This window comes from Saccoglossus kowalevskii, chromosome 6 (genome assembly GCF_978046115.1).
Source record: "Saccoglossus kowalevskii chromosome 6, keSacKowa6.1, whole genome shotgun sequence".
Taxonomy (NCBI): Eukaryota; Metazoa; Hemichordata; class Enteropneusta; family Harrimaniidae; genus Saccoglossus; species Saccoglossus kowalevskii.
Window position 1 is genome coordinate 9922809 of NC_140646.1, and position 18203 is coordinate 9941011.

The following is an 18203-nucleotide window of genomic DNA, read 5'->3' on the forward strand; positions in this document are numbered from 1 at the left end:
TCAAATACAATTTGTTATTAACACAGTAAGGTTTATTATTTAAAATGTATTCATTGTACACAAAACAACATCTGTTAATTTAAACATTTGTAAAAGCTATGTTTTCAGAGCAAGTAAAGGTTGGTCTGCTCATAACCTTCAATGGAGAAGTAACAATAATTGTTCGAAGTCTTTTTAGTGCAGTGATATTATTGCATTTCAATCATTATTAATGGGTATAAAATACTGTACTGTTGACTTCTAGATATATTCAGGATTTTATGAAATTTGTGTACAACATTTCAATAAAGTCCCTGACACTCCATGTTGTAGGAACCCAGAAAAAATTCAGTTCACAGCACCACTGTAAAAAAAAAAAAGTTTAAAATGAGTATAGTCAAAGATATACACATGTGGGTTCATAAGGGACGACGTCAAAAGATCGATGTTGGATAAAAAACTTAATTCCTTTAGTTTTTTTCCAAACCCCCCACCATTCACCATTAAATACAAATTGATAATCGGACAGTAGTATTGCATAGCAGTTGGTTGTCGAGTGGGTGTAAAAATTTTTACAAATGTACCTCATCTGACACACAGATTTACACTCGAACCAAACCATTTTTCTGTTTTTTTCCCTTTTCGGTTATTACTGTTCATGATTGGATAGAAAAAAACGAACTACAAATACTTTTTTTGACTTCATTAAAAAAACATAGTTGAACTCTGGTGACCTTGCCTGTTGTTATATAATATAATTCCCTTTATCATAGTTTGTTTCAATATAAATATGCATTGTCATAATTAATTTTGAATACAAACAAGTTTTGGGGTTGAACCATCAGTGGGGAATCAGTCTACCGAATGTCCTTAAAAGATGTAAATATCTTACAAAAACATTGGTGCCTTATTTGTTTAATTATTTTAAGGGACATAATTTCCAGCTTTATTCAAAGTAATTCAGATATTTTAGTATAAAAACAAATGTCTCATTGCAAAAAAAAAGTGCTGCATTTAGATGTGAATAGATTCATAAAACATGCAAGACAACAGAAAATTTTAGCTGGCTTTAGTCCAAGTATTTTGTACAGGTGTCTGTCAAAAATTAAAGATTTACTTGATTTACTGAGACAAATATGAACTGCCTCATTGTGTGACTACTGTATTATATGAAAAGTAAAAAAAAACACCCTTTATGAATAGCTATCATGTTGCAAGCTCTGCTTTGTATGCAAATCAACTTAAATAGTTAGTTGGTGTCCAGTGCAGGGAGAAGTCAACAGTACTGTTGCCTCCTGAGAATCTACATCTTCAAACACTGCAATCTTTGAAGTGCGTTTTTTAAACTACCGTATTACCCCGGGCACGCGCCCCTCCCTGGGCAAGCGCCCACCCCTGTTTTCACAAAAGTTACATGTTGGGGACATCCTCGGTTAAACGCCCAGGGTGATTTTTAGCCAAGAACGAGGTCAACAATAAAGTTTTATTTGTCAAAAACGAACGCGTTTGATTTATTTAAATAGTGTTTGTTACGGTAGTTCTCGTTTTGGAGTGTGTGGTGGCCCTGAAAAGGGCCGCTTTGTTTGTGTTTTTATGTAAAAACTCATTGGAACTTAACGACGTAAGATGAACCACGCAGCATGTGGCGCACACGTTCTGCTTTCTCTTCATTCACAATGAATCCAATATTGCAATAATCCATAGCTTGGTGAGTGGTTTGAAGCACTTAGTTTTGGTTTCAAAACGTAGCATTTCACTGACTGTGAATCCATAATGAGAGCTAGCACTTTTGAGACATCACGTCGTAAACTTGCTACTTTCTTTTCATCCTTCATCACAGCATGTGGATTATTTTTCTGTCGTTGAAGAAAAAACATTTTGCCGACGTCAAGTCCATTACGATAACCATAATGAGGCATGCCGATGATGGGAACTTGTTGCATCATCATTATTTTTGTAATTTTGTCACGTGTGTGGGTGCGTGAATAAATCATGTTAATGAGGTCGACCAGAGTTTATTTTCAGTCTGTTATTTATGTATCGCCATTTGGATATGTTTATGTATTCACAATAGTTTGTAAACATTTCACATCAGTAATAAAAGGTTTATTTGTTTCATAACCATGTCTGCTATTCTTCAGTAATTACGATGCGGTGTATCAATACGTGCGTGAACAAAATTATGCTAATGAGGTCATCGCCATCTTGGACTACAAGCGGTAGTTTTTCCCGGCTGTTTCGACTTGCACTGATCACGGTTACCGGTACTAAAAAAGTAACCGTGCATTGATTACAATACTTACCATACTTTGTAGTCAATTTCAGTGAGTAATACAACTTCATTCGCTGACATAAAACAAGTTTTATTTTTGAAATTCCCGTGTCTTAGTGTTCCCACATTTCTTGGCCGAGTGCTCACGTTTATTGAAACCTCGCATAAATCAAGAAATAAGTTCGTGTACAAAGTGTACGAAAGCATTCCTTTATTTGACCTTATCATATGATCACAAAAACAACTTTTTAAAATCTTTTTTGGGGTGGTCCTTGGGTAAGCACCCACCCCCAATTTTTCTCGATTTTGTATGTTCAGGCCCCTGGGCGCGTGCCCGGGGTAATACGGTAGTATTATAAAAACTCTATCATTCTGTTCTAATAGCTGAAACATATTCCTGTGAGTTTTCATTTGTCGAATGAACTGTTTGTCAAATACAGAATACATATATTTTAGAATAATTTTCTTTTTAAAATGTGGATGAAATGTTTTGTTTATGTATTGTTTTTGATTTGATAACTTTGAACTAAACAGATTTTCTATTAGCTTCAGATCTTGATCAAAGTTAGGCACCCAGTTCATAGGAGTGCTTATATTGATTTTCTGACATCTTGTTTTCTGTAAAAATGTTATTGGTAGGTTTGCAAATGTGTATCAGACTGTGCAATCTCTCCATGAGTTGGTTTTGAAACCAAGTATGGGATTCTGAGATACATTACCAAGGATATTATTACAAGATAAATCATTTGTTTCATTGAACACATACAACAATGCATATTTCCACTGAGATCAGTGACCTTTGATGTGTATCACCAGTGATGAGTCAAGTAGAAACAGTCAAAATATTTTATCAGATTTTCTCAATTTTTGCATGATATTTTCATACAGGACATCTCAGGAAAGACTTTATACTGATGAATAAGGTGACCAAGTTTGATAAAGTTTGGAATAGAATTAGTAAAGTTATTATGAACACAATAACAATTATTAACGACGCCGCCGACGACAACGACGACGACAACGACAACGACAACGACAACAACAACAACAACAACAACGCCGGACAATATTTTTCCCTTAATATACCTTTCCCTTCCATCTTTGATGGTACGGGCAAGGTAATAAAATCGTTTTTGTAGGATGGAAACTTTTTGAGGTCAAAACCCCCCACCCCCAAACTAAAGGAAATAAGTTTTTTATCCGACATCGATCTTTTGACGTCGTCCCTAAGACAAATGTACCAATCTGAGTTGATTCTAGAGATTAGTATCACAAGATTTTACTCTCCGTGATTCAATATCAGTCCTATGTATAACGCTGTGTTGATCAGGCGAACTAATTGACAATGTCTCTACAGGTATCGCTATGAAATCACAGTAGTTTTGTATTCTTCTTGCATTTCGACCATGGAAAAATATTTGTCTTTGATAGTGGCCGAATTATTAGAAGAAAAACAGAAACTATTTTTTTAGTATGAATTCTAGTAACTGAAATGCAGGATTGAAAAAGAACAAGACAATACGCAGGATTGATAAACCTTCAGCAAGCACTCCTGAAATTTCAGATCATTGGTACCATGTTTTTGGATATATTCAATGACCTAATACATAAAATCACATTTGTTATTGCTCAATCACTTGACCTTGTATGGCACAAGATTGCAAGCTTCTATCATAAAATTGGGTTATTTATTTGATGCAACGAAACATGCATTCACAGCAGACAGACATTATTTTGAGATATTACTGGATTTTTGTATTCAGTTTTCCATTTCAACCATCATCATCACTTAGTAAGCTGTGATCGCGCATTGGGATACTGACTGTGCATAAATGCGCAGTGTGGTGTCATCAGAAGACCGATTGTTTGAGAATATTTTGCACCATTACACCATTTCAAATATTATATTAATTCACAGACAACAAAATAAAGATTTTCAATAACACAAGTTTTCCCACAGTTGATGATTGTATGGCAATTACATGGCTACATGACTACATCTTTTTTTTTTTTTGCATTTTAATCAAGCATGATTTTTTTAATTTTTAATTTTTTTTTTACAAATGTCTATTTCAGGGCAACAGAAACAAAAACAATAAATGTGTAGGTAGGCATTTTAACAATTGCACAATTAATATTGGATGAAAACGTCATTACCGATATAAATCATAGTCATAATTAAAAATAAGATCACATTTAATTTAGTCAGTTTTCATAATGAAATGCATAATAACATGTACTTATAAATTTGAATAAGGTTCAACAGCCTTTTCATTTAGTGCCAGTTTATACACCATAAAACCTCTGATTTAGGTGTCACACTCAAAGAGTGAAAGGCCTTTGGTTCATAGGCATCGCGAAATGTTGGAATGGAATCCCCCCAAAAAATTCACATACTGTAACATGCATTATTCTTTTTTTAATCTTGTTGATAACGAAAAGTAAAGTATGTTCTAAAAAAAGTTTTGAATAAATACAAACACGAATACATTGCTTAGTGGTTAGTACCGGTAACAAATGATCACGGCAGCACAATCTGGTCATTCTGTGTTTCGCAAGTGAACAACTTACTTGTTTTCGAAGTATTGCAATTGTTGATTATTATTCAGTAATGATTATAATAACGCACAAAAATTTAATTCGTTGAATTTTTATAAATTGGAAGTAATATTCAACTTAGTTTCATCGTAAACGAATGATTTCAGTCGAATGTAAATGCTCGAAGCGATACGATATCCGCCATGCTCTCATTTACACGTGGGTCATTTAAATATGTTAATGACGGTTCAGTGACCTCGTGGGGACCGCAACGCGGTAGTAGATTTACCGATGTTCTAGCAAGATCTTTATGCTTTGATTTTGACGGGGAAAACGGCATGATTTTTTTTTAATCAAAAAATTAGTTGTTTTCAAAATATAAACTGAGCATTCAAAGAATAATTTAACATTGTTCGCAGAAATAACAGCTCATTGTCGAAACGAAGCTTACCCATTCGGGCTATTCACAATAGGTGTCAATGACTACGGTAAAATATAAAGTAGATTCTTTTAGGCGCCAGGAGTGAATGAAATATTTAAAATATAAAAAAAAAACTAAAAAAAAATGCCGAAAAAATGCCGGGCGATTTCATGGTCCGTTGCAGACTACTCGACTGACCGTCCATACACGTGTTGTCACTGCACATCGGCCATGTTGAATCGCACGAGATCGGCAAAATCTTCATTACAACTAACAGTTTAATGCTCACAACATAAAAATACAAATATAATCATAGGCAACCTACTATCATAATAATAATAATAATAATAAAGATAATTTATTGCATCCTTAGAAATACAGTGTTTCCATCAGTTTATAGCAACAAAAGTAAGATATTAAAAAACAAAATGATATAATGAATAAGTTGATCGACACAGGGACATTCTCTACCCCCCCCCCCCCGAGTTGTGGATATTTCGGAAATCGCGACACAAGCAAAAGACCGGATAACAATTTACTTGAAACTATGTCCCCATGAATTAAGGTAGCGAGACTATTATTTGCAAACTTGTTTTCATCTTCTAATTGTGACTGAATGACTACAAATAGACCTGGGAAAGTATATATTTTTAGAATCGCCAGACTTCAAGCTTTTCACAAGTGTATTTTGCATGCCCGTATCTGCATTCTACGACGCGTTACTCAATCAAAGGTGAAAAATTACTTTTTCTGTAAAAAAAATAATTACGCATTTATGCTGGCGGTAAGAAGTATTTTTTTCACTTTTCCTAGTTGTTCAATAGTCTGGTAAATTGAATGTGTCTGGTCAGTTTTATTCAAGCAACGCGTTTTAAAAAATAGTGTGCTGAATTTCAATTACTGTTTTAGTCGCATTGCCCCCAACTCAAACCACAACTCGTTGGTAAATAATCGATGAAATAGTTTGTCTGGACACATTCAAGTTCCTCTCATTGTCACCTTAAAGCTGTGAAAATTTGGTGTTAATCCGACGACAATAAGTATACGTTATTTTTTGTTAAAGACAAAACTCCTAGAAAACGTCCATGAAGTCACAGCAAAGATTTTCAAGCTTGTTTATCGGCACAATCAATTTGTTTTTCCATCAAGGTCTGTTTTAACATGTGTAGGGACATCAAAATGTGTAAGGCTATTGGAAACCAAAAAAATAAAGGAATTGGATAGCTATATTTGGATAAATTCGGCATATGAAAACACCAAAATAAATGATTTTTTTCAGTGGCTGTGTGACCTTGTGTCTGACACATTCATATGCAAATGACTAATCTGTGAAACAAACAGGGGCGGAGACAAACCACTCAAATGTTTGGAAACACTCATTGTGTGTCAGATAGCTACTGATAACACATCCTAACATTGCTTTGTCTTGAGTTTATCTTTGAAACTTATAGGCACACAGATTAAACCTGTGTTGTTGATTTTGGAAAACACTACTGAGGCTGCCTTGCTTTCCTTCAGAAAATCTACATTTTAACCAACTTACATGACATTCTATGTTATGTTGACTTTATCATGAAAGTTTATAGTGCATTTCATCAATTAATAAATAAATGTGAAAATCGTAATTTTCAACACAAATAATAGTCTCGCTACCTTAATCGTCCATGTACAATAATTTGACAGGGTATACAATTTACAAACTAGTTTTGTAGATTGGAGACAATTGTTTGCTTTTTTGGCTTTTCACAAAAATATAAAGCTGGCAATCATCATAATATTCACGTCCGTACGTACGTCACGGAATGTACCCCAAAATACATTCAATTTTGCTGAAACTGGAGAACTTACCTTTGCAAACACGTCTCTTATGCCGTCTTCTTGAAGTTCTTGAAATCAAATAAGATTACTAGTTCTTCTAGTAACTAGTGAATGAGACCACTGAGCCGAACAGAATACATGTATAAACAGTACTATAATAAATTGCACGCAATGGAGAAATCACGTGCTGTAGCGTTACTCACAGATCTAATCTACTGTAAAATATTTTATTTCAGCTGGAATTATCATTCGCTGAAAAGACTTTTTCTGGCTGTTTTTTGTATTGAATTTATTTTCATTGATTTTTGACAAGTTTGACTGTAAAATATAGGAAAAGGGAATATTCGCTGGATTTTATTTTAACTGAAACATTCCTTCAGCGAAAATAGCAACAAAAAAAATGTTGCAAGCAAAAATAAACTATTTCACAGTAATTAATTTATTCTGCGCATGCGCAGACGTTCTGTCAATGTTGCCGGGAGAGGTAATTTTTGAAAAAAATCATGAAAAAGACCCACTTGGGATTTTCAGATCTGGAAAAAAAAACATGTATTCAAAAACAAAAGCTTGCATTAATATAAATAATTATATAACCAAAGAATTCACTATTAATAGAGGAGTGAAACAGGGATGTATAATTAGCCCAACTCTTTTCAACATTTTTATTAACGATTTAAAGGATAGTTTGGATAATGCTAATACTGAACCACCACTCCTGAATAATAACACTGTCAACTCTATTTTATATGCAGATGATTTATCCCTTATTTCCACTACCCAGGCTGGTCTACAGACATCATTAAATACACTAAATGAATATTGCAATAAGTGGAAATTGAGTGTGAACTTTTCAAAAACTCAAGTTGTTATCTTTGGTTCATCAACATTGAGAAAAAAATACCAATTCAATTTTGATAATGATAACATTCAAATAACAAACAGTTATACATATCTAGGAATCACAATAAAATCAAATGGGAGTTTTGCTGATGCCATGTCAAATTTAGCAGGTAAAGCTGGAAAATCAATTTACATCATTAACAAAGTACTTTTAAGAAATCTTGACATAAAACTAAAAATTAAACTATTTAACATTTACATAAAACCGTCCAATTTTGCTTTATGGCTCAGAATTATGGGCCCTAGACTTGCAGGACATTCAGGACAATGCTAAATAGGACAAAACATCAATTGAAAAAATCAATATTAAATTCTGCAAACAAATCTTACAAGTAAATAACAAATCCTGTAACTTAGCATCAAGAGCAAAGGTGGGTCATTATCCACTACTTCTCAGTGCAAAAGTTCAAGCTATTAATTACTGGTTGCATATAAAGGATCTCCCAGATGATAATCTTACAAAACAGGCAAACCTAGAACAAACACAACACAATACTATACAATACAAATGGCTAAATGCAATACATACAATATTGAAAGACAATTCACTAAACTTCATGAAAGAAAAAAACATTCACTATCAAACAAAAAAATCAAATTAATCAAATTTTAAAAACTTCCCTTGAAAATAAATATACCAGTTTCTGGAAAAAAATGATTTCCAAAGAAAATAGCAAACTGAGAACATATGCTAAATTTAAAACAGAATACATCTTTGAGCCATATTTGAATGAACTTGACGCTTATAAAAGGAAAATGTTGACAAAATTTAGAATTAGTAACCACAACTTGGCAATAGAGGAAGGCAGATATTCATTTCCTAAGAAACCTATAAATAAAAGAATATGCAATAACTGTGACACAAATTCAATTGAAGATGAAGAACATTTTCTATTGAATTGCCCAAAATATAACACACACAGGGAAAATTTCATTCAAAAAATTATGACACTACTTTCATCCAACAATAAAAATATACAGTTCACATATATACTCTTAAGCAAAGATCCTGACATAATTATAGAACTTGCCAATTATATTTACACAACAAAAAGATTTATTATACATTTAAATACTAGTTAAGTCCTTTTGTATTGTTTTTTGTACAATTCTTACATATATCTTGTTATTATTTTAAAACTGTTTTTTGCTGTACTTATCCTATGTAAATCTTTTTACACGTAGGCAAAAAAGTTATTATTATTATTATACTGTCATGGTTTAACCCTCTTGACTGGAGATCTGTGTTGAAAAATAAACCTTTGTTGTTGCGGTGTACGCAGGACGATGAACAACTTATGTTTTTAACATCACTTCACCTATTAACAATTCACCCCTAGACGTGATAAGTTCATTTCAATAGTAAAAATACGTTCTCAAAAATCCAAATAATCACAACCTCACCGAAATCCATTTTCTATTCTTACCCACAAGCCACACCCAGACCATTCATCAAAACGAGTAGTCTGGAATATACTAGTACTCTGACCCATGCAGAAGACTTCCTGTTTGTAATGCTATATGATAAATCAGATTAACTATCACGTAAAACCAAATAAAAATCATTCTAAAATAACGTACTTATACCCAATTGATTCTGGATTCATTGACCAGGGAGAAAGAAATGACATTTGCAATAATTATCAACAAGCAGGTCCGGGTAGTAACGTTCGGTTGACGAAATAGACGATACAACAGTACTGATTGTACCTACATGAATGCTAATCAATTTCACATAACCAAATGTTGTTGATGTTTTTTTGCTATAGATCTTGGCCGATCGTATTTTTACAAAGGACCTGAATGTACACCACTAATTTCATCCAACCTCCTGCTCACTTCTGCTTTTTGATCATTATTTTTACTCGCTTTTGCAACTGCATGTTGAATAATTTCCACTTAATTTTTCAACCGCGTGAACCCAGAAATATCGCCACGTCTGCACGCTCGCATTTTAAATACATGGCCGTGGCATCAATATGTTCCTGGTTTCTCTGCCCTAAGGAGTTAGCATTGCCTGTATCACGTAAATGACTCGATAATCATATTGTTGAAATGAGGTAGCAGCCCTGGATTCAAACGGAACAAATGTGGTCTCGCTCTATCAGCTTGTTGTGGAACGTTCACATAACAAGTATGATGACAAGTATGACGAACGAAACAAAGTATGATGGTTTGGAAGTGTCATTCAAAATTAAATAATGGTTAATACTCGTTGAATCCTCAAACTTTAGCACTAAAACAACCATTTCGACAACTCATGTGCCAGTGTTCAGTGTTTGAACAAGCAGTCAGTGTTTTTAATAAGCGAGTGAGAAAAAAAAAGGGATAAAAATATGGTCGTTTTTCCGGTCGGAAATTAAGCAATATGCTGTTGATTAAAATGCGAAATATTGGGCAAAATGAGTATTGATGCCCATTTATAGCTTGACATGCGTCACCAAATGAGGACATGGTTAGAGTTGGTAGTATCAGTACTAGTGTACGTGGGGAGGGAGTCCAGAGAGAAAACAGCCAGCATCCCTTTTACGGGGAAAACGTGAAATCTCAACGGATTTGTTTCATTTTGAGGGCTTTTGAGTTCAAAAAAGATGACTATATCAACCAAAAAGCATGCATTTAGAGCCATACCTATGCAGAAGTTGGTTTGCCAGTACTTAATCCATTTTTAACACCTAGGCTACTCCATTGACATTGGTTGTTTATTTCATGGATTTGGCACTTGAGGCGACTGATAAGCAGTGTCCAAAACGTGCACAAAACGACCATTCTGTGAACGTTTTGGACACAGATTAAAAACAGTTGTAAGCACAAATTTTCATATGTTTTAGAAAACAAAATGGCTTCCAACTGGCCACATTGAATCTGACCTGTAAAACAAAATGACAAAGTCACTTAATGTTCAATGTGTTTACAAAGATTGAGCAAAATCCATAGATGCACGACAGAGATCTGATTTCAGAAAGGCAAAAATGCACCATTTTCAGCACTAAATTAATATGCATGAGCAATTGTATGGATGAACAGACACACAAAGGTGAGTCTATAATGTTTTATTCCATTTCATTAAAAATCACAGCTATCCACCATAGAAACCAATGCAAAACCAACCACATCTATCTCCCAATTTTCTTCCAAATGACCCCTCTTAAGAAAGTAAGACAGGGCAATTATATTATAATTGTAATAACATTATCAATGAATACATGTAGAGAAATATTAATTATTAAAAGTATACTACTACTGGAGTTTTAAAAATATTAATACTTCACTGTCCTGAACTATTGTACACACACCACCGATCCATTCTCCTTAAATATGGAAATAGTACTTTATGAATTATGTGGAACTGAATTCACCTTTCACCTAACAGTAATAAAAATATAATACAAACATAAAAGTAGACCAGCACACCCTGGTGAGATGTGCGATGACTAACATCCTTATTCTCACCCACAAATGAAGCAATCAATATCGGTTAATGTAGTACAACTCCCTGATGATGAACACCACCATTCAACTTAATATTAATAAATAAAAATAAAATAAAATAACAATTTTACATAAATTGGAATATAATATTATACTATGTAAGTTTATGGGATGGAGTTAGGAAATAGTGTAATCACTAATTGAATCCAATCACTTGCATTTATTATTGCAAAATACTATTTTGATGTACAAAACAGTTTTCAGAAACTATGGTCAATGGCGTATGCTTGATGGAACCTGTCATGCAGTACCATTATACCGTTGTATTTTGTGATTAATTTGATATGGTATTAAAGTGTCCGGATATTGTATTCATGTCTTTGAATTATGCACCATTATAAAAATACAAATACAAAGAAGGCACTATAACTAGACCTGACTACGTCATTATTAGTAACAGGAACTTGGGAATTGGAAATTATTCATAGAGTCAGACATATGATATGTATTGTTATTTGACCTCAGGTAATAGAGGTCAACACTCGAGTTAAGATCCCAGTAAATAAATATCCATGGTTATTTGTGAATTTAAAAAGATTAGAATTCAGAAAGCTAGAGGATGGGTTGCTTTGTTTGATGGTATGAATTTTATTTCAGACATTATGTTTCCCTGATCTGAACAAAAATTAATACATCATTTTATTTAACAATTAATAACTAAGAGAAGTGTGACACACATGGGTATCCCAGGTCTGTTCACCATGGCAACCTATGATTCAGCGAAATATCAAGAAGCTACATGAAGATTAAAATTCTGCTCAGTTGTTGTGGGTCACACATTATCTCAACTGCTATTACATGTATAATGAATAAAGTAGAACCTCTTGTGTGTTTAGCAGTCTGAAAATCATCTTTGTGAGAAATGTTTCAGTTTATTAAAGTTTACATCAGACAGCACATTTTCACAGCGCCATCTAGAGTTCATATGTTGACTTCCTTTTAGTCCCAAATACAAAACCCACTTAAGGCAGAATCTTTGCAATATTATTTTTTCAATAGAAACCAACACATATCTACAGAAATTCATTTATTTAATGAAAAACAATGACAATCAAAGAAAGCTTAGAAAGAACTCCCGTGTGCCGAGAGTTTTGGAGACACATTAAAAATTAATTCAAAATTACTTATACTTGAGATATTGATGGAATAGCTGAAAACTAATTATGCAAATAAGGTAACTAATATGAACAGATTTAAGTGTAAAACTAATAAGGTCTGTACAATGTACCAAGTTTCATTGAAATGTGATTAGAACCAAAAAAATATTAATTATTATGCTAATTAGAGAATTAATATGAACAGATTTTAACCCAAAATTAATCAGGCTGTCTATTGTCCTAGAGCATTTATGTACCAAGTTTTATTCAAATGTGATGATCAATACTTGAGATATCAGTATTAATTAATTATGTTTAATAATTAGGTGATTAAGAAGCATAAATATTTACCAAAAACTAATATGGTGCATACATGTAGTCTTAGGTTCATTGAAATGTGATGGGTACTCTTTAAAAGTTTCATTGAAATCCAATGAGTGGTTTTTAGACATAGAACAGCAAAAAATTAACTAATTATGCAAATTAGGTAATTAATAGGCACAATTATTTATCCCAAAATTAATCAGGTCTCTGCATAGTCCTAGAATATCTATGTCGCAAGTCTCATTGAAATGTGATGATTAGTACTTGAGATATCAGGTGAAAAGCTGAAAATTAACTAATTATGCTAATAAGGTGATTAATATGCACAAATATTTACCCAAAAACTAATTAGGTCTCTGCACAGTCCTCAAGTAACTATGTACTAAGTTTCATTGAAACGTGATCATTACTACTCGAAATATCAAAACTTGAAAATTAATTATGCAAATTAGGTAATTAATATGTACTGATATTACCCTAAAAACTATCATGTATGTGCAGTGTCATATGACACCTATGTACCAAGTTTTATTGAAATCTTATGATTAGTACTTGAGATATCAGTGGAAAAAGCCGAAAATTGATTAATCATTATGTAAATTAGGTAATTAATAATATTAACAGATTTTTACCCAAAACTAATCAAATCTGCGCATTAGTTCAGAGCATCCATGTGCCAAGTTTCATTGAAATCCAATGAGTGGTTCTTCAAAAATCAGTGGAACAGTCATAGAACAGCTAAAAATCAGTTAATTATCATGCAAATTAGGTAATTAATATTCATAGATTTTTACCCAAAACTAATCAAGTCTGCGCACTAGTTCAGAGCGTCCATGTGCCAAATTTCATCAAAATCCAATGAGTGGTTCTTCAGATATCAGTGGAAAAGTCTTGGAACAGCTAAAAATCAGCTAATTATCATGCAAATTAGGTAATTAATATTCATAGATTTTTACCAAAACCTAATCAACTCTGCGCATTATCCCAGAGCATCTATGTACCAAGTTTCACCAAAATTTGATTAGTGGTTCTTGAGATAGCGGTGGAACAAAAAAAGTGACATACATACATACAGACAGGGTAATTGCAAAGACTCCCTTTTGTGCTTCGCACAGGGGAGTCAAAAATATACACAAGTTATTGAGTGCTTTTATTTAAATTGTTTTCATTTTAAATCTCATGATTTGTATTGACTTTCTTTTTCATAAACTCCTCTATGCATTATATTCATATTGCCAATAACTGATAAAAAAACTGTATTTTTAAGAATGCAATATTGCAATTATTATGCAATTATTATATTATAAGGTAGCCAAAACAAGACAAAATAAGTGTATTAGGATACAATCTTTGTGTATGTACACTGTACATCCATCTAATACTGAAATTAATTTGATTTACAACATACACTGTTGTTTCAGGGTAAGGGATCAACAATAACATAACACTGAATTTCAGATCTGTGCATAAGTTATTTCCTAGCATTGCAATGCTGGCTATTGGCTTATATACTATACACAGACTAATTATTTTGCAATTCAACATGTCTTAACATGGAAAATGTCTAAAGCAGACAATAAATACATGTATGGTACTAATAATTTTTTGTTCTATATTATCTACAATATTACAAAGGACGTTATGAACAAGCAGCCTCTTGGCTGAGATAGCTTCACAATTAGTAATGCACATTTCTATTATAGAATTGAAGATATCATCATTAAATGAACAAATCTGAGATTGGTTCACATGATGTACCTATATGTATAATCAAACTTGCAGTTTTCAACAAGAATTCAAAAATATCACTTTATACCAAAAATATTCATCAAAATTAGAGAATTGAAGATATCAGCACGAAATTTACAAATCTGAAAGAGGTCCATCTGTAGTGCCTATATGTATAATATGAAAACAATCACCTTTTTCCACAAGAAGCCAAAAATATATTAACTTTTTACCACAATGACAAAAATATTCATCTAAATTAGAGAATTAAAGATACCATCACGAAATGAACAAATCTGAGATCAGTCTACCTGAGGTACCTATATGTATAATATTAAAGTAATCAGACTTTGGTTTTCAACAAGAAGTCGAAAATATCACTTTTTACTAAAGATATCGGGTCCTACTATTTAACGCGCAGACACGCGAGGGAGTGTCCGGGCACGCGCGGAGGCAAACAGGGGGGAATACCTAACGCGCGGGGCAGCGGCAGCAATCCTTGTACTGTATAATATTCGTTTATGCTCAAAATTTGAACCGGAGTGGCGAATTCGAGCAGCTATCCACACTTTTTATGATCGACGCCCTCCCGGGCATTCCGGCGAGTCGAGTCCGCCATGTTGTTTACTAATTTTGGTTAGTGTTTAACAATAGGACAATACCATTCGATCCATGGGGGTGACAGTCCTACGAATGTGCAGACATTGTCGAAGGACAAGGACAGGAAAAGTTTGTGCAAGTGTGGCGAGACTCCCGTAGTTACGCGGAAATAATTTACCTCATGTGAAAAAAAGCATGTTTCTCATTGTTGTGCTATATATCGTATCTTGGATCTAGGTAGTCCTGCGTACAGTCTATGGAGGTACGCCGGGCTGTGGTGGGGTCGTCTATCAACCAAACGCGCTCCCGTACACACAGCACTGTATTCAGGGCTAGCATCCGGCGCGCATCCAAGAGCTTCGTGGTTGTGTTATAATGTTACAATGTGAAAACAGACAACCACTCAGTCATAATACGTATTGAGACCAAACATAATTTGTCGATAATCGAGTGTTACAAGGAAAAGTGAGATTGTCGCAAAATGTAGCAAATCGTTTTCAAAACAGTGCCGCTAAGAAAGTCTCGCTTTGTTTGCGCCCACTGTAAAACATGTATAGTAAACAAACCGCCCTTGTGGAAAATATTTTTATTCACAATTATTCAAAGTACAAGTCAACTAAAACGAAAATTGTTCTGTACTGTATTGTTAGTTATTTTTTACATGTTTTTAGAAAGTATCACTTTATTGAACTTGTCATCAAAACCTCAAATACAGGATACGACAGCAATAAAATTATATTCTACCGTCGACGGTAAAGTCTGCGTGACTTGCGCGTTTTGATTATAAACAAAATAAATCCTGGCTAACGAAATTGACAATGCTATGATAAACGTGTTTTTCGTTGTCGCTATAATCAGAACTCCAAGTTAAAATATTAACGGGGAAGTACAATTGCGCATGCCTCCCATTAGTTCCAAAGAACGGCATTAACACGTCGGTATGTTCAATGGTCCACACTGAATACAATGGCATAACACTAATAGTTTTGAAAAAAATACATTAACACGTCGGCAAGTTCAATCGTTCACACCGAAGACAATGTCATAACTCTGTAATAGTTCTGAAAAGAAGGTGTTATCATGTCGGCAAGTTAAATTGTTCAAACTAAAAGCAACGTCATACACTGATTTAAAAAAAAACACCGCCGATAGAACATGGGTTTGGAAAAGATCGATCACAGGGCGTGTATACAGAAAACTACTGTTATGTAGCTCGCCAACTGGGCTTGGGATCTCTCCATCGCGTCAAGTGGAGGAAGGCGCGACATTGCACTTTTTAACGTTATCCGATATTATCGTCTAAAAATGTCTAAGTTAGACAGGTCTAAAAAAGTCTAAGTTAGACAGGTCTGTCTGGACAACTATTGGGACAGTTCGTTTTTCTCCGATATTATTGATAATATCGTCTAACAATGTCTAAAAATGTCTAAAAATGTCTAAGTTAGACAGGTCTGTCTGGTCAACTATGGCGACAGATCGTTTTTCTCCGATATTATCGATAATATCGTCTAAAAATGTCTAAGTTAGACAGGTCTGTCTGGGCAACTATTGCGACAGTTCGTTTTTCTCCGATATTATCGATAATATCGTCTAACAATGTCTAAAAATGTCTAAGTTAGACAGGTCTGTCTGGTCAACTATGGCGACAGTTCGTTTTTCTCCGATATTATCGATAATATCGTCTAAAAATGTCTAAGTTAGACAGGTCTGTCTGGGCAACTATTGCGACAGTTCGTTTTTCTCCGATATTATCGATAATATCGTCTAACAATGTCTAAAAATGTCTAAGTTAGACAGGTCTGTCTGGACAACTATTGGGACAGTTCGTTTTTCTCCGATATTATCGATAATATCGTCTAACAATGTCTAAAAATGTATAAAAATGTGTTTATAGTGGCATAAACTACTAAAAAAAGGTAATTTACCCGGACAGCGATTTGTCGAGAAATAAATGTTTTATTATAATCATCCAGGATTTTTTTTAGTCTGAAAATTATATTCCCCGTATATAATTAAAAAAAAATGCGTCCAAGCATTACGTTGAACGTTGAAAACATTTAAAGGGAATGACTTAATTTTACCTTTCCCACGTTCAGTTAATTTGAATATAAATTACAGAATTAATTAATTATAAACCTCAACAAATACTTTATCTTTCTAAGTATAAACAAATAATCCTTGACAACTGACAGCGTAACGAAATATATTTACTCAAGAACGATCGGATTGCGCTAGTGGCGGACTTAACAGAAGTACATAACAATGTCACGTATAGTATAAACTAAATGTTTATTTACGTATTTTAATAGATAGATAAAATGTAAAATGTGTTAATGCTACTATTGTCTCAGTGAAAACATAACAAAAAAGTGTAATAGTGCAATTTAGTTCACGACTTGCCGCGTAGAGTATAAATAAAAAGTTTATTTACGTACTTTAATAGATAGATAAAATGTAAAATGTGTTACTGTAACTACTATTGTCTCCATGAACATAGGAAAATATTTCCATGGCTATTTATTCGTAATGCGGAATGAAGTATAGTTAATTCTTACACGAGTATGTTGGGTTTTTACGTAACGGCCGTAGAGTTGTCTTCCTTCCTTTCGGCTTTAAAGCATTTCCCACCAAAAACACCGAAACGCTGGAAACAAGTTAGCAAATACGTCTCGCATGTCACATTACTGATAAAATGTAATATGACAAGGTTCCCGGTGGGTATGGGTGTCTAACTTAGACATTCTTAGATGATAATTTCGATATTATGGATAATATCGGATAAAAACTATCTTACCCAATAGTTGCCCGCACATGGTTGTCTAACTTTATTAGACGATAATATCGGAGAAAAAGTTAGACAGGTCTGTCTGGACAACAATAACAATGTCTAAAAATGTTTAAGTTAGACAGGTCTGTCTGGGCAACTATTGGGAGAGTTCGTTTTTCTCCGATATTATCGATAATATCGTCTAACGATATCTAAAAATGTCTAAGTTAGACAGGTCTGTCTAGGCAACTCTCGGGAGGGTTCGTT

General features: G+C 33.7%; 1 protein-coding gene and 1 long non-coding RNA gene across 2 annotated transcripts in view; both read right to left on the reverse strand.

Moving 5' to 3' along the window:
* Positions 1–18203, reverse strand: part of LOC102801296 (calcium-transporting ATPase type 2C member 1-like) — a 181750-nt gene that overhangs the window by 61642 nt on the left and 101905 nt on the right. The window lies entirely within an intron of this gene.
* On the reverse strand, positions 11–7225 carry LOC146741496 (uncharacterized). The gene is made up of 2 exons (XR_014929677.1): positions 7059–7225; positions 11–343 (listed from the first exon to the last, which is right to left on the reverse strand). It is a non-coding gene; the product is annotated as an uncharacterized LOC146741496 (long non-coding RNA).